We start from the raw sequence: 18538 nt of genomic DNA, 5'->3' as shown, positions 1-18538 counted from the left end.
GGTTTTGTGTTTTATGTTTCTTTTTTTCCTTTTTGTTGTTTCATAAATTCAAAAGTTGTTTGTGTATTGAAAACAATTCAAAATTCAAAAAAATTGTTCGTGTTTTAAAACACAATGTTCATAATTTCAAATATTTCTTCATGTTTTTCAAAAGTGTTCGCAAATTCAAAACATGTTCAAATATTTCAATAAATATTCAATTTTTTTAAAAGATCAGCATTAAATTTTTTTGTCCATGGTTTTAGAAATTCCGCATGTTTGTCAAAATTTGTTTGGAATTTCGAAAATTCTTCACACTTTTTAATAAATGTTTTAAAATCCAAAAGATGTTTGTTTTTTGTTCATGTTTTCCAAAAAAAAATTCGAAATTCCAAAATTTGGTTCAAAAGTTTCAATAAATAAGGTTCCCTCTTTTTTCAAATTTCGTTCACAAATTTTGGAATCAGAAGCTGCAGTATTTATTTTTTCTGACCGTTGGTGCGTGGCCTCAACTTACCAAAGTTGTTCTTCACAGGATAGGAAAACCCAGCCCAGTAGCCCACGCAATCGTCCGTCTCCCCCACACGAAGCACTCCTCCGTCTCCAACACAATCCGCCGCCGCTTTCTCCTCCCATCTCCGTCTCGCACCCCGTCGCTTCCGCCGTCGGCCGATTGATGAGTGCTTCCCGAATTCTTCGTCCGCCGTCCCTCCCCGCACTCACGCACGCGTACTCCCCGCAATCTTCCTCGCTCGCCTGGTTTCTGGTTCGTGATCGATTCAGAGCGGAGCAGGGGATCCATTGATGTAAGGTTCAGCTTCCAATCCATCCAGGCCGCCGGCCAGTCCACCGAGGGGAGATTCCAAGCTGTCCACGCGAAACCCTAGACGCCGTAGGGATGGAGCATCTCCGCCCCCTCGCCCAGTTCTTGCTCGCCTCAGCTCGCGGGGATGGAGCAGGACGGCGCCGCCCGTCCCCTCGCACCAGGCCCAGGACGACGGCGCCGTGGACGGCTGGGCGCGCGACGGCACGGAGTCCCCCCTCCCTCACGGCGCCCCGGCAGAGTGCCCCGAGGCCGCAGATCCTCCTCCCCTCCGCGGCTACGTCTCCTCGGCCGCTCGTGCGCGACCCTCAACTACTGTGCGTGCCCTTCAACTCTCTGTCAGGAACCTTTGGATTGTATTGTCATTTGTTTCTGATCTGAGAATCCATGGATGCTGGCAGGCAGCGGTGGGAGGAGCCCTGCGACGACATGCTCCCGCGACCCTGCATCCGCAAGAAAGGTACTGAACAAACCACACGACCCTTGCTTTGTTAGGGCAAGCGAATTCATATGGTAGTAACGGTTAATAAGATTAGCAGCCGTGGATTCAGTGAAGTGGCTAGAGAATTTTAGAATCCAGACTGTTGCTGCTATAGATCTACTCTGCTCCGCCATTTGGTAACTAAATGGCAATGCATTATGCGGCAGCTGTTCTTCTACCGATCTGTTGCTCGATTGTGTGTGGTTGGTTAATTTACTGGGTAAACTGCACAGCTGAGTAGCATGGAATGCGCTGGGATGACCGGACAAGTCACATGTTCAGTCAGCCATTCCTGCCTGCCTATGGCTATGTGTTCCAGCGATATCCTTCTAAATTCCACTTGTTATGTGCAGCCATATGGATTGGGGATATGTACCTCGGTTTGGGTTTAAAGGGGCAATCTTTGAGCATTTGTATATCAACTATCGAGGATCTCAAGTTGACATGGACCGCGCACTATGATCAAGTGCATTCTGGTGCTATGATGATTGTGACAGAAGATGTTAGCTGCAGAAGCAATCGCTATGTAAGTGTGACGTCTCTTTTGACCCTGCTTTGTTTATTTTTCAAATCATTAATATTTCCATTGCTTTCCTTCTTACATAATTGCTCTAACCTCGAGAAATTTTGTGTTGATAAAAATTGCTAGTATATGGATCATGAAATTGTATTGAGCAGAATAGGAAAAAGGTCATTTGATTAATGGAATGGATTATGCCTTGACTCTGCTCAATACAGGTCTCAGCTGTGATAATGAAATTGTACTGAGCAGAACAGGAAAACATTTGATTAATGGAATAGATTATGCCTTAACTCTGTTCAAGATAGGTCTCAACTGTGATAATGAAATTGTACTGAGCAAAACAGGAAATATGTTATTTTTTTAATGGAATAGATTATGCCTTAACTCTGCTCGTGACAGGTCTCAGTTCCAATATTAAAAATCAGTGCACCTGAATTACAACACAATTTTTGTCATCTGGAACTGCGCTTATAAGGTGTTTGGTCTGAAAGCTACGCTCCTGAATACAATGTGATATAAAAGGTTCATGAAATCATCAGGTATGGAAATGCTTGACCGTTTTTGTAAATTACTTAGTACAATATTATCAGTTTGTTTTTTGCATTATTTCCCAGTTCTCTTGCAGTACTATTCAACAACCTATCTTCCTGCCTACTAGATAAAAGAGGGGTTTTGTTTACTTAACATGGTTGCCTGATTAACATAGTCATCGTTTCTGTTAGTTATTTTTCCCCCTACCGAAGCAACAACTTATCTTCCTACCTACCAGATATACTACTCCTTGATTGCTTAGCTCCCGGCTCAAGAAGCTTCACCATTCTTTTATATAATATTAGAAAAAAAATTGAGTTCTAACTTTGTTGAAAGACACACACAGTTCTGATGTTCTGGGGCCAATGTTCATTTCTAGAGGCAAATACTCTCGGATTTCTTAGTGAACTATAATCCCATCTAGATACCCCCCCTCGATATAGCTCCCTTTATTTTCACGACACAATCTAGCATATGACGGCTCTGATTTGGATTGTGCGTGTTTCTCCAAAAACTAGGATTATATGCCTGAGAACAAACAAATAGCATTACAAACTTACCTCAAAGCCTATGGGTTGACTGAAGCTTGATAAATAGTTTCAGATGCACTATGGTCTCATAACAGTAGAAATAAACTTCAAGGGAAAGAGAACCATAAGTATAGGTGACTGCATAGTAGTTGGGCACTTGGATTTGTGATATTTTGACCTAAGCTTAGTGGCTTGTATGTGCCCCATATGAATATGAGCCATGGAGATGATACAAATGGATCGGAGTTGGTAGACTTCGATGATTTTGCTAATCCTCTCCAAATCATCATGGTTGTGGAGGGAAAACTAGGCATGACTCAACCCAATGTACAAGAAGAAATATGATTTTGACCATGCGAATGGAAATACATGTACATGCCACCTTGCAAGAGGTTATTGAGTGCAGGCAACCCTGTGTTGGTGAAGGACCCATCCTTGGCACCGGGGAAATGAAGTGACAGGGGTCTTAAGACTGTTAGGACAAAATTGGGACGAGTGACTCAGCTCAGGGTTCCTCTTTGCATGTTCAAGTGAAAAGGCGGAGGATGGCAGGGCGTGCTGCTCTTGATAGCGTTTGCATCGCTTCTTCATACCTCTCGTGCACTCGTCGTTTCCCGTCTATTCGACTTGGCGTCCTTACCATGTTTGAGGGTTATGTGTCACGCACTTGGTTCCGCATCCCACGTTCCCTTGCTAGGAGTCCCTAGCCTTGGCGACAGGTAGCGACGTGCACTTGGGCGCTTGGCCTCCTTGGGTAAGTTCGGGGTTGGTGCCCAAGCTTGCAGCTATGGCGACAACTTGCATGGGAGCAGATGATGTAGGAACAAGGCAGCACACGAGTAACTCGCAGCCAGGGAAATGATACCTAGCCGAACATGCAGGCAATGGAGAGTACACGGGAGGTGTGGGTAGGGGTGAAAACGCTGCCGGGAGCGTACTGCTGCTGCTGTTAGTTAGCCTTTAGATCCAGAGTCAAGTGGCGAGGGTATGACGATAGGGGAAGCGGGGAAGATTCCTTCCTTTGAAGATTGAAGCTGGAGAACTTTCGGGTGTAGTATGATCAACCTAAGATATATCGGATTTATATATGTATAGTATGGTTGGCATGAGTGCGGTATTGGTGGACTATTAGATCATCTTGGACATTACTACTTGGATTCTAGGTTGGAGGTAACTTGGGCACTTGGATTTGTGATATTTTGACCTAAGCTTAGTAGCTTGTATATGCCCCATTGGATCATCTTGGATACTACTACTTGGATTCTAGGTTGGAGGTAGCTTGGGCAATTGGATTTGTGATATTTTGACCTAAGCTTAGTAGCTTGTATGTGCCCATATATGGATATGAGCATGGAGATGATACAAATGGATCGGAGTTGGTAGACTTTGATGATTTTGCTAGCCCTGCCCATATGTATTGGACTTAGATAACTATGATACTAGGCTTGGTTGGATTATAATTATGATTTTTGCTAGATTCCTTTGAAGATTGAAGCTGGAGAACTTTAGGGTGTAGTATGATCAACTTGAGACATATCAGATTTATATAGGTATATATGATTGGCATGAGTGTGGTATTGGCGAGCTATTGGATCATCTTGGATATCACTACTTGGATTCTAGGTTGGATGTAACTTGGGCACTTGGATTTGTGATATTTTTACCTAAGCTTAATAGCTTGTATGTGCCCCATATGGATATGAGCATGGAGATGATACAAATGGATCAGAGTTGGTAGACTTTGATGATTTTGCTAGCTCTCGTGTATTGGACTTAGATAACTATGATACTAGGCTTGGTTGGATCATGGAGATTTTGTGCTAGATTCCTTTGAAGATTGAGGCACTACCTGGAATCTAGGTTGGAGGTAACTTGGGCAGTTGGATTTGTGATATTCTTTACCTAAGCTTAGTAGCTTGTATGTGCCCCATATGGATATGAGCATGGCGATGATACAAATGGATCGGAGTTGGTATACTTTGATGATTTTGCTAGCTCTCCTCATGTGTATTGGACTTAGATAACTATGATACTAGGCTTGGTTGGATCATAGTTATGATTTGTGTTGGATTCCTTAATTTGAAGATTGAAGCTGGAGAACTTTAGGGTGTAGAGTTATCAACGTGAGATATATCGAATTTATATAGGTATAGTATGATTGAAATGAGTGTGGTATTGGTGGTCTATTGGATCATCTTGGATATCGCTACTTGGATTCTAGGTTTAAGTTAACTTGGGCACTTGGATTTGTGATATTTTGACCTAAGGTTAGTAGCTTGTATGTGCCCCATATGAATATGAGCCATGGAGATGATACAAATGGATCGGAGTTGGTAGACTTCGATGATTTTGCTAACCCTCTCCAAAAATGTTATGTACAAGATCATCATGGTCGTGGAGGGAAAACTAGGCATGACTCAACCCAATGTATAAGGAGAAATATGATTTTGACCATGCAAATGGAGATACATGTACATGCAGTGCCAACGAAAAAAATGTTAATTTTGGGGATTTTGGTACGAAGCCACCTTGCAAGAGGTTATTGAGTGTATGCAACCCTGCGTTGGTGAAGGACCCTTCCTTGGCGCCGGGGGAAATGAAGTGACAGGGGTCTTAAGACTGTGAGGGCAAAATTGGGACGAGTGACTCAGCTCAGGGTTCCTCTTCGCAAGTTCAAGTGAAAAGGCAGAGGATGGCAGGGCGTGCTGCTCTTGATAGCGTTTGCATCGCTTCTTCATACCTCTCGTGCACTCTTCGTTTCCCGTCTATTCGACTTGGCGTCCTTACCTTGTTTGAGGGTTATGTGTCACGGACTTGGTTCCGCATCCTACGTTCCCTTGCTAGGAGTCCCTAGCCTTGGCGACAGGTAGCGACGTGCACTTGGGCGCTTGACGTCCTTGGGTAAGTTCGGGGGCGGTGCCCAAGCTTGCAACTATGGCGACAACTTGCATGGGAGCAGATGATGTAGGAACAAGGCAGCACACGAGTAACTCGCAGCCAGGGAAATGATACCTAGCCGGACATGCAGGCAGTGGAGAGTACACGGGAGGTGTGGGTAGTGTGAAAACGCTGCCGGGAGCGTACTGCTGCTGTCGTTAGTTAGCCTTTAGATCCAGAGTCAAGTGGCGAGGGTATGACAATAGGGGAAGCGGGGAAGATTCCTTCCTTTGAAGATTGAAGCTAGAGAACTTTCGGGTGTAGTATGATCAACCTAAGATATATCGGATTTATATATGTATAGTATGGTTGGCATGAGTGCGGTATTGGTGGATTGGCATGAGTGCGGTATTGGTGGACTATTAGATCATCTTGGACATTACTACTTGGATTCTAGGTTGGAGGTAACTTGGGCGCTTGGATTTGTGATATTTTGACGTAAGCTTAGTAGCTTGTATATGCCCCATTGGATCATCTTGGATACTACTACTTGGACTCTAGGTTGGAGGTTACTTGGGCAATTGGATTTGTGATATTTTGACCTAAGCTTAATAGCTTGTATGTGCCCCATATGAATATGAGCCATGGAGATGATACAAATGGATCGGAGTTGGTAGACTTCGATGATTTTGCTAACCCTCCCCAAAAATGTTATGTACAAGATAACTTGGGCACTTGGATTTGTGATATTTTGACCTAAGCTTAGTAGCTTGTATGTGCCCCATATGAATATGAGCCATGGAGATGATACAAATGGATCGGAGTTGGTAGACTTCGATGATTTTGCTAACCCTCTCCAAAAATGTTATGTACAAGATCATCATGGTCGTGGAGGGAAAACTAGGCATGACTCAACCCAATGTATAAGAAATATGATTTTGACCATGCAAATGGAGATACATGTACATGCAGTGCCAACGAAAAAAATGTTAATTTAGGGGATTTTGGTACGAAGCCACCTTGCAAGAGGTTATTGAGTGTAGGCACCCCTGCGTTGGTGAAGGACCCTTCCTTGGCGCCGGGGGAAATGAAGTGACATGGGTCTTAAGACTGTGAGGGCAAATTTGGGACGAGTGACTCAGCTCAGGGTTCCTCTTTGCAAGTTCAAGTGAAAAGGCAGAGGATGGCAGGGCATGCTGCTCTTGATAGCGTTTGCATCGCTTCTTCATACCTCTCGTGCACTCTTCGTTTCCCGTCTATTCGACTTGGCGTCCTTACCTTGTTTGAGGGTTATGTGTCACGGACTTGGTTCCGCATCCCACGTTCCCTTGCTAGGAGTCCCTAGCCTTGGCGACAGGTAGCGACGTGCACTTGGGCGCTTGACGTCCTTGGGTATGTTCGGGGGCGGTGCCCAAGCTTGCAACTATGGCGACAACTTGCATGGGAGCAGATGATGTAGGAACAAGGCAGCACACGAGTAACTCGCAGCCAGGGAAATGATACCTAGCCGGACATGCAGGCAGTGGAGAGTACACGGGAGGTGTGGGTAGGGGTGAAAACGCTGCCGGGAGCGTACTGCTGCTGCCGTTAGTTAGCCTTTAGATCCAGAGTCAAGTGGCGAGGGTATGACGTAGGGGAAGCGGGGAAGATTCCTTCTTTTGAAGATTGAAGCTAGAGAACTTTCGGGTGTAGTATGATCAACCTAAGATATATCGGATTTATATATGTATAGTATGGTTGGCATGAGTGCGGTATTGGTGGATTGGCATGAGTGCGGTATTGGTGGACTATTAGATCATCTTGGACATTACTACTTGGATTCTAGGTTGGAGGTAACTTGGGCACTTGGATTTGTGATATTTTGACCTAAGCTTAGTAGCTTGTATATGCCCCATTGGATCATCTTGGATACTACTACTTGGATTCTAGGTTTAAGATAACTTGGGCAATTGGATTTGTGATATTTTGACCTAAGCTTAGTAGCTTGTATGTGCCCCATATGAATATGAGCCATGGAGATGATACAAATGGATCGGAGTTGGTAGACTTCGATGATTTTGCTAACCCTCCCCAAAAATGTTATGTACAAGATAACTTGGGCACTTGGATTTGTATTTTGACCTAAGCTTAGTAGCTTGTATGTGCCCCATATGAATATGAGCCATGGAGATGATACAAATGGATCGGAGTTGGTAGACTTCGATGATTTTGCTAACCCTCTCCAAAAATGTTATGTACAAGATCATCATGGTTGTGGAGGGAAAACTAGGCATGACTCAACCCAATGTGTAAGAAGAAATATGATTTTGACCATGCGAATGGAAATACATGTACATGCCACCTTGCAAGAGGTTATTGAGTGCAGGCAACCCTGTGTTGGTGAAGGACCCATCCTTGGCGCCGGGGAAATGAAGTGACAGGGGTCTTAAGACTGTGAGGGCAAAATTGGGACGAGTGACTCAGCTCAGGGTTCCTCTTTGCATGTTCAAGTGAAAAGGCGGAGGATGGCAGGGCGTGCTGCTCTTGATAGCGTTTGCATCGCTTCTTCATACCTCTCGTGCACTCTTCGTTTCCCGTCTATTCGACTTGGCGTCCTTACCATGTTTGAGGGTTATGTGTCACGGACTTGGTTCCGCATCCCACGTTCCCTTGCTAGGAGTCCCTAGCCTTGGCGACAGGTAGCGACGTGCACTTGGGCGCTTGGTGTCCTTGGGTAAGTTCGGGGCCGGTGCCCAAGCTTGCAGCTATGGCGACAACTTGCATGGGAGCAGATGATGTAGGAACAAGGCAGCACACGAGTAACTCGCAGCCAGGGAAATGATACCTAGCCGAATATGCAGGCAGTGGAGAGTACACGGGAGTTGTGGGTAGGGGTGAAAACGCTGCCGGGAGCGTACTGCTGCTGCCGTTAGTTAGCCTTTAGATCCAGAGTCAAGTGGCGAGGGTATGATGATAGGGGATCGGGGAAGATTCCTTCCTTTGAAGATTGAAGCTGGAGAACTTTCGGGTGTAGTATGATCAACCTAAGATATATCGGATTTATATATGTATAGTATGGTTGGCATGAGTGCGGTATTGGTGGACTATTAGATCATCTTGGACATTACTACTTGGATTCTAGGTTGAAGGTAACTTGGGCACTTGGATTTGTGATATTTTGACCTAAGCTTAGTAGCTTGTATATGCCCCATTGGATCATCTTGGATATTACTACTTGGATTCTAGGTTGGAGGTAGCTTGGGCAATTGGATTTGTGATATTTTGCCCTAAGCTTAGTAGCTTGTATGTGCCCATATATGGATATGAGCATGGAGATGATACAAATGGATCGGAGTTGGTAGACTTTGATGATTTTGCTAGCCCTGCCCATATGTATTGGACTTAGATAACTATGATACTAGGCTTGGTTGGATTATAATTATGATTTTTGCTAGATTCCTTTGAAGATTGAAGCTGGAGAACTTTAGGTTGTAGTATGATCAACTTGAGATATATCAGATTTATATAGGTATATATGATTGGCATGAGTGTGGTATTGGTGAGCTATTGGATCATCTTGGATATCACTACTTGGATTCTAGGTTGGATGTAACTTGGGCACTTGGATTTGTGATATTTTTACCTAAGCTTAGTAGCTTGTATGTGCCCCATATGGATATGAGTATGGAGATGATACAAATGGATCGGAGTTGGTAGACTTTGATGATTTTGCTAGCTCTCGTGTATTGGACTTAGATAACTATGATACTAGGCTTGGTTGGATCATCCAAAACATTAACGTACGCATCAAGGCCCCTCGCTCGCGCGTGCCATGTGTGAAGGAAGAGACAATCGATTTACTGTGCAGCCAGATTTATATTGTGTACAAAAAACAAAGGTGATCCACCACGGTTGCAGCGAGCAAGAGGGAATCGCCTCGAGCCCCTCCCTTCTCATCTCTCCCACGCAACCTCCATGGTGGGCGGCTAGCTGGGGTTGCCGCCGCCGCCGCCCCCGCCCCATCGGCCCATCCTTGTTCATCCTACACCGGCCACCGGAGAAGGGGCGTTCCTCAGATCCTCTTCTCCCCAAACCTTCTCGTCTTCGTGTTCCACCCGTCCTCCATGATGGCTGTAGACGGGGCGGGGAAGGGGATGTCATCGAGGTGCCGTTCGGTGCCGTTCGGGCGGCGAGTTGCAGAGGAGGGGCGCGGGCAAGAGGATGGCATCGAGGTGCGTTGATTCCTCTGATTTTTTGGTCATCTTGTGCTAAGATCTTGCCCCCATTCTTGAACTTGTTGGTTTTGTAGGGTTCTTGTGAATCGTGTTGGTCGTTCTGGGGCGTTGGAGTGGGCCAAATACCTGACGACGGGTAAGATGGAGGTGTTGTCCGAACAGTGGTTGCTCGGTTGCGACCATATGGTGAGGCTCATTTTCTTCTTTTTGTGATTGATTGATTGTTCACAAGATAGGTTAGATTTTTGTGGCATATCACTATGCTTTGTCTGTTGGTGTAGAACTTTTCCTATTGTATTATCAGCTGTGTGACGAGAGGATAGACCGACCAATCTGAAGCTGCTACTCCCTTGTAAGTTCCATGTACTGGGATTTTACTTCTTGAGTTTTCTCTCTAAATGGTAGAATGAAAAGAGGCAAAAGTTATATATGGATTGATTCCTGAAGTGCTTAGATCACACAGGGCAGACTTCATAGTGGGAGGTGCTTGACTTCCAATTCCAAGAAACAATTTTTGACTTCCAATTCCAAGAAACAATTTTTAACATGCTTGAGGGAGCTTAAGGTTCCATTGACTTTAGTTTCATCAAAATCTATAATTTGTAGGAAGGTATTTGTTGCCAAAAGATGTTGGTCGTTCTACCATTAGACTGACAATCCCATCTTTAATTTTTACTGCACTTTTAGGAAACTGCAATTTACATCTTCTCTCTTTTTATATAAACTTGCTAAGATTATTTATTTTTCTTTGGTCTCTCATCCTACCGTAGCTATCTATCTGTTGCATAAAAAAAAGGGCAACCTGGTGCATGTAGCTCCCGCTTGCGCAGGGTCCAGGGAAGGGTCCGACCACTTTGGGTCTATAGTACGCAGCCTTTCCCTACATTTCTGTAAGAGGCTGTTTCCAGGACTTGAACCCATGACCTCATGGTCACAAGGCAGCAGCTTTACCACTGCGCCAAGGCTCCCCTTCAGCTATCTATCTGTTGCATATGCATTTAAAATTAGGCATTTAAAATTGGTGATGTCCCTTTTAGTTTGCTACATTCTTCGACTATTTGTTAGGAAACACACTAATTTCAGAAGAACTATGCTGATCTCACCATATTTATTTGGTGGTGTTCGTGTGTTTGATGTTATGATCCTTGTATTGACAAGTTGTTTGCACCATGGTCTTTGACTCTGTTTCTGAGATCAGGTGGCTGGACTACTTTGACTCATAGTTGAGATAATTGCATTTCAACGGCTGAAACTATTTTTGCACTATACTTATATTTAATTAACCTCTGAACAACCATCTAAAAGACTGCACAAATCTTCCCGTTTAACCAGTAAAAAATGGACCTTTATGTTTTGAAGTTTGAAGAACATTTACAGTTTGGGATGATCTTACTCTTTGTTCAGAGTGAATTTACTATTTCAAATATATCCTATGATTCGTTGATAATGTGTATTGCAGATTCATCATGTAATAAAAAAGAGCCTTTGTGATACAGAACATGATTTAATTATCTTTTACAACTCCCATTTGGATTCGTTCAGTGTCCACAGCTCTAGACATCGATCTCATCTACCTCATCTGTATGGTAATGGTTCAACGGTTAAATGTCTGTTCTTGGTAGTTTTTTGAGTATGTCTACTGAAGTTGTAAGTTTTTTGTATTCTAATTTGGTTGAGATACTTAAACAGTGATTTGTTACTTCACCTGTCGATAAATGTAGGGCTAAAGCAATAACTGGGAAATCATGAATTCCATGTACTTGTCATAGCCGATTCTTTGTTGTTCAGTAGTTTGTTTCAAGAGTGCAGGTCGTTTTTCTATAAGCTGGATGAATAGCTCCCTTGTTCAGTATGTACTGAATTTTACTTGCTATTTTATTAATCCTATTAAGCAAAGATGCCTTTTCTGCATTGTCACACATTAATGCTCCTATTTGAAGGACCCAGGAGAAAATTCAGCGTTTGTACTACTATGTTTCCATAGTAGTTATGCTCTTTCTCTGAAATAAGAACAATCAAATAGAAATATAGTGTTGATTCTTCTCCTTTTGTAACAATTTGTTCTTAGCTATAATATTAACATGAATTGTATTTGTGAAGTTGTCCCTAAGCAGAACAAGTTGGCATGGAGCAGTCTGTTCTAAAAGTAATGTATCCATATGTTACTGCCAATCAGGTGTTTCCTTTCTTTCTTTACCTGAAGCTCTATATGAATTGTTCTCTGAGTGCAAGTGGTCCATGTGGATTTTTAACATATCATGCTATGTACGAGTGATGGTTCTCTATTTCCAGATTAGATATGATGGATAGTGTCAGATTACTGAGCACCATTTACATATCCCTGAAGTTATATTACGCTGTTGTGTTATATATACAAAAATAGTTATTGTGGATGCTGATGCATGCAACTATAGGAGGAAAAAATAATTGTTTTTGTCGAAGGTCTTGGTTTCTGCGGGATGGATCTACGCGTTGCCCTCTTGGGTTATCATCCTTGTTTTGCCCAAAATGACTAAGCTTCAGTTACTCTGTTTTGATTCCCTAACTCCAGCATTATATGTAGTCGGACTAACCCAGTAGTACTAATAACACTTTGGTTTCCCTAAGCTTCAATTTAGTTTTGTTTTCGCATTACTTCTTTTCCATATGGGTTGGAGTGGGAGCTATGATATTCTCTTTTCACGATATGATTATCTGAAAGATTACTAAGCAAACAATTATTTTTAATACACATAGGATAGGGACATGAGTTTTAACTTCCTCTGGTTGTGAGGAGATAATAAAGAAGCTGAGAGATCGACTGTTTGAGAAGCGGGTTCAGGAGATCAAAGCCAACAACAACCTAGGCTTTGAAAAAGATGTAAGCGCTCATGTTATAAGATTTGATGCCTGTTCTTTGATTAGCAATTGTTTAGTTGTATGAATAAGTTATCTGCCTTGCAAGTCTATTTTTCAAGGATAAATATGAAGTGTATATTCTATGCTAGGCCGTCATAGTGATGCGTCAAATTTAGAGGTTATTGAACATGATCACCTCTGAAAAGTAGAAATGCATTAGACCTTGGAGGCTGCTTGTGAAAAGGAAGTGTTTCGGGTCACTCGCTTTGATGGTTTGTAGATCTTTTTTTTGTAAGTTCGTGGTTTCTTCAAGGACTTGTGGTGAGAATGGTGTGTTATATTAACTAGCTGAAGGAGGAAGGCAGATGGAAAGAACATGAGATGCACAAGCTCCTGACTTTAAATCAGAAGCAGCAAATAATCAGTTTTCACATTTATTTCCTTACTTGTTGCTTCCAAATAACTTGGCAGTTATGCTAGCCTGCTCCATGTAGGTTTACAATGAAAAACTGAGGAAGTTGTGATGGACTGAAAGATTTGCTTGAAGCAAAGGCATCCACCTGGGATATATATGGCTAGAAGCTACAGCGAGCAACTGCTTCTTTTCAGCTGCTAATGAGATATTTATGTGTTCATAGGTATATGATCACTTTCTTCGCTCCCATTTCTACGCATTATGGTTCACCTTTGGAAAAAGCTGTTGTGTAGTATTTCTATGCATTTTGGTTTGCATACATCTTAGTGAAGTGCTTGCTGATAAGAAGAAGAGAGATATACCAGTCACTTGTGTGTTAGTTATTGTTTCAAACATGGCAATGAAAGTCTACAGAGAAATTCAAACAATTAATTACATATCCTCTTACTTAGGTAAACTAGTGATTGCCTGATTCTCAGATAGCTTGGTTTGCGGCACACGCATTTGCAGAATCTACAATGCATTTTCTCTGTTATTTTCAATATAAATGTATCGAGTTACTATGACTATATTCAGTCTGTGTGTTAGATGTAAGTGATGGACAGGGTCACACTCACACTTCTTTTTCTCCATTTATATTTTTTCTTGAACTTTGTTTTGGTGCAACTCCTCTGGAGACATACTTATCTTTCTTGTTGTGGTCCTCCTACTGATTCAGGTTATGCCCTTGTTGGTAAGTTTGTGAGTAAGGTGTCGTTTGAGGTGATTCTCTCATTTATCTTATTTTTCTTATTATTAGGTCAGCATAGTAGACTAGGTGTCAGGTTTATGTCCACTATATATAGCAATTACATTATTGAATTTGTTTGTTTTGGTTTGATAAGTTACCAAAGCTTCCAGCCTTAATGTGAGCATATTATAGTGTCGAGCTTTATTTCCACTACATTTGTAGAGTTATGCTAGTGTTAAAAAGGGTACATATGCTATTTCTACAGTTAAAACATTTTTGACAAGCTTATCTTACCTATGAATGCCCTTGCACAAAACATGTTAATATTTGTTCTATTGTCTTTTAGGAGGGCCACAAGCCTAGGATGATTTTTTTTACTATGTTTGGGAACTGAAATATTAGCTGCAGAACTATATTAAAATGGTAGGTTGCTGCACATTACCCGCTGACTAACATCTGATCTTACCTATGCTTCAGTATAACAGTTAGGCCTTGCATAAGTACAATGTCAAAGTACAACAGATGCCCCTTTGTATATTTACAAATACAATGGTCTATTTCCGAACGAAAATGCTCGATTAGTATAAATAATAGTTCATTGTTAATCGATGGTACTGAGATCTATTTTAGTGTTCTTTTTGCGTTAGAAGAGAGTAAGGTGCAAAACTGACTCATCTGATTTCCAGCATTTTGGAGAGAGTTCCAAATATCTACCAGATATTAATTATCTGTGAAAAATTCTTAGCATGTGGCCATCTAAATTTATTTGGTTACCTAAGCTGCACAAACCAGGTTTACTCTTTATTGGAAATACACCTGATCCTTTTTATATGGCAATGATAGATCTAGGATTAGTTCTCAACTGCTTATGACTTGTTAATGAGTACTTGGACTTAATATTTCTTATTATTTGTTGTCAAATACACCTAAAGGCACCACCGTGTTTATTTTTGTTAATAGTCTTTGACTTGATATTAGAACTTGCTTATCAAATGGTTGTCTCTTTGTAGTGCGTGTGCTATATTCAAGCCAAAGATATGAACTGGAGTGCATATGCATGCAGGGGAGTGCATCGGGGCATCGGGCGGTCGTATGAGAAGAAGTGCGTTCAGCTGAGGACCCATGATGCCAACGGTGTAGAGCCGTTCACCATCGAGAGGATCAGGGCTGCCATTAGGACCTTCGAGGCGAAGCTCAACATCTCCGCCGCCTTTCTCGACGAAATCTCCCAAAGGCTCATTGCCGCTTGCGATAACTCATAGCGCTCCTCTCCTTGCCGTGCGGTTGAAGGGAGGCATCAGAGGCATGCCGCCGCCGCCAGCGCTGAAACGTGCAGCAATTTCTATTGTTGTATGTTATGTTGCCATGCAACAAGATGCTTTTGTTGATGGTATTATATTGTTGTGTGTTACCTGTGATGTGATGAAACACTGATGAGATTTTAGGTTCTTACTCATGTGATGCATCAACATAATAAGTTTATGAAAATTTACATGTATGTGCTATCCAGATTAAAAAAGAAGTTGAAAGGGTTGTTCCCTACCTGCCATCACCTAGTCCATTTGCACTGCTCTAAATCTGACCCAATAAGAGTACTTAGTACACAGGTAAGAAAGTGAAAGGGGCGCCCCACCTGGCACCGCCCCAGCTTCCTCTCAAGAGGCGCACTCGGGGTGTGCCCCAACCACTAGTAGTTATGATTTTGTGCTAGATTCCTTTGAAGATTGAGGCACTACCTGGAATCTAGGTTGGAGGTAACTTGGGCACTTGGATTCGTGATATTTTTACCTAACGCTGCGTTTGGATGTCTGTATCGGAGGCCTCCGTATTGAATTAGTTTCAATTCCAATTCGGTGAGGAAACTGTAATGGACACGAATACGAATTCATTTGTTTGGATGCTCATGGAATTGGCTCATGGAATCTCAAGGAGGTTTCAATACCAAATCATGTTTGGATGGCAAACTATGGAATTGCATCTTCTTTGCATCAAATCAAAATTTATACAATGTGTGAGTATAATTGAATGATTATGTAGCAGTAAAATTAACAAATATTTTTAGAAATGCATGTGACACCCGTTTGGATGGCAAACTATGAAATATTTTAGAAATTACTAACAATAATAAGTGCTACAACAACAACTTTTCAAAATAAAGTGCTCTGATGTACCGTGCTTCAAAAATCCAAACTTGGGCCTTTTTGTGTAATTATAGATCCAGCTGGTAAACCTCCCCGACAACAAAATCTACTTATCTAAGTACTCTAGCATTCCTCATAGGGCCTGGAACTTCATCGATCTTGTGTAACTAATATTTGGCCTGGGCAGATTACAAGTAAGTAACTATTGTACTTATCAGATAAATTAACAAGAGTTACACTGCATCAACAGTAGAATTTACAAGATTCAGAAACTTCAAAGCAAAGCCAGGGAAGAACAAAGGGTGGACGAGGGGGATCCGGCAGCTGACCACAAAGAGGATATGGGGAACCGGCAGCACAGGAGGAGGGGTCCGGTGGGAGGCACGCCGGAGCACGGGGAGAGGAGGAGGAGCGGCGGCGGACGGGGAGTGACAGGACATGGCGGCCATGGGCAGGGGAGATGCGGCAACCCTCTGTTCATGGGGTGGCAGAGGAGATGGCGAGGGGATGAGGAGAAGGTTCGGCGGAGGGATTGAGGAGGAGTAATGGTGACGGGGATGAGAAGGAGGGCCAACAAGGGAGGTTACCTGGCGGCGCCGTCGGGGTGTTCCTCGGCGTCGCCTCCTCTAGGCGCGCGGGGTGGGGACGGCTGCTTCGGTCAAAGCGGGGGATAAAAGACGGGCTCGAAAAATTTTCTTTTGCGGGACGCAAGAATACATGCCAAATCGGAGGGGTTGGGCTCCGTATCATGGGAGGCCTCGGTGTGTGGGATTGATTTCGTCGCTGTATTGAATCGATTTCAGATCGTTGTTTCCGTTGGCATGCCAAACGGCCGAATTGATGGTTTGACAATACGAAATCCGATTCAGGACCCCGATACAGACATCCAAACGCAGCGTAAGCTTAGTAGCTTGTATGTGCCCCATATGGATATGAGCATGGCGATGATACAAATGGATCGGAGTTGGTAGACTTTGATGATTTTGCTAGCCCTCCTCGTGTGTATTGGACTTAGATAACTATGATACTAGGCTTGGTTGGATTATAGTTATGATTTGTGCTGGATTCCTTCATTTGAAGATTGAAGCTGGAGAACTTTAGGGTGTAGAGTTATCGTGAGATATATCGAATTTATATAGGTATAGTATGATTGAAATGAGTGTGGTATTGGTGGACTATTGGATCATCTTGGATATTGCTACTTGGATTCTAGGTTTAAGATAACTTGGGCACTTGGATTTGTGATATTTTGACCTAAGCTTAATAGCTTGTATGTGCCCCATATGAATATGAGCCACGGAGATGATACAAATGGATCGGAGTTGGTAGACTTCGATGATTTTGCTGACCCTCCCCAAAAATGTTATGTACAAGATCATCATGGCCGTGGAGGGAAAACTAGGCATGACTCAACCCAATGTATAAGAAGAAATATGATTTTGACCATGCGAATGGAAATACATGTACATGCAGTGCCAACGAAAAAAATGTTAATTTAGGGGATTTTGGTACGAAGCCACCTTGCAAGAGGTAATTGATTGTAGGCAACCCTTCGTTGGCGCTGGGGGAAATGAAGTGACATGGGTCTTAAGACTGTGAGGGCAAAATTGGGACGAGTGACTCAACTCAGGGTTCCTCTTTCCAAGTTCAAGTGAAAAGGCAGAGGATGGCAGGGCATGCTGCTCTTGATAGCGTTTGCATCGCTTCTTCATACCTCTCGTGCACTCTTCGTTTCCCGTCTATTCGACTTGGCGTCCTTACCTTGTTTGAGGGTTATGTGTCACGGACTTGGTTCCGCATCCCACGTTCCCTTGCTAGGAGTCCCTAGCCTTGGCGACAGGTAGCGACGTGCACTTGGGCGCTTGACGTCCTTGGGTATGTTCGGGGGCGGTGCCCAAGCTTGCAACTATGGCGACAACTTGCATGGGAGCAGATGATGTAGGAACAAGGCAGCACACAAGTAACTCGCAGCCAGGGAAATGATACCTAGCCGGACATGCAGGCAGTGGAGAGTACACGGGAGGTGTGGGTAGGGGTGAAAACGCTGCCGAGAGTGTACTGCTGCTGCCGTTAGTTAGCCTTTAGATCCAGAGTCGAGTAGCGAGGGTATGACAATAGGGGAAGCGTGGAAGATTCCTTCCTTTGAAGATTGAAGCTGGAGAACTTTCGGGTGTAGTATGATCAACCTAAGATATATCGGATTTATATATGTATAGTATGGTTGGCATGAGTGCAGTATTGGTGGACTATTAGATCATCTTGGACATTACTACTTGGATTCTAGGTTGAAGGTAACTTGGGCACTTGGATTTGTAATATTTTGACCTAAGCTTAGTAGCTTGTATATGCCCCATTGGATCATCTTGGATATTACTACCTGAATTCTAGGTTGGAGGTAACTTGGGCAATTGGATTTGTGATATTTTGACCTAAGCTTAGTAGCTTGTATGTGCCCC

At 43.0% G+C, this 18538-nt stretch overlaps 1 long non-coding RNA gene across 17 annotated transcripts; it reads left to right on the top strand.

Annotated features, from left to right (window-relative positions):
- Positions 1-535: 535 nt before the first annotated feature.
- Positions 536-15490, top strand: LOC123090598 (uncharacterized). Of its 17 annotated transcripts, none has more exons than XR_006442480.1 (9): positions 537-1119; positions 1204-1262; positions 1637-1809; positions 2206-9955; positions 10033-10144; positions 10240-10310; positions 11418-12818; positions 13291-13434; positions 15005-15490. It is a non-coding gene; the product is annotated as an uncharacterized lncRNA (long non-coding RNA). The 17 variants fall into 17 exon arrangements; XR_006442485.1 differs by having other exon boundaries at positions 10565-12818; XR_006442488.1 differs by adding exons at positions 13930-13973; positions 14288-14364 and having other exon boundaries at positions 10033-12818.
- Positions 15491-18538: the final 3048 nt, after the last annotated feature.

This window comes from Triticum aestivum, chromosome 4B (genome assembly GCF_018294505.1).
Source record: "Triticum aestivum cultivar Chinese Spring chromosome 4B, IWGSC CS RefSeq v2.1, whole genome shotgun sequence".
Taxonomy (NCBI): domain Eukaryota; kingdom Viridiplantae; phylum Streptophyta; class Magnoliopsida; order Poales; family Poaceae; genus Triticum; species Triticum aestivum.
Note: the sequence above shows the minus strand (reverse complement) of the source record. Positions and strands in the feature narration are given on the sequence as shown.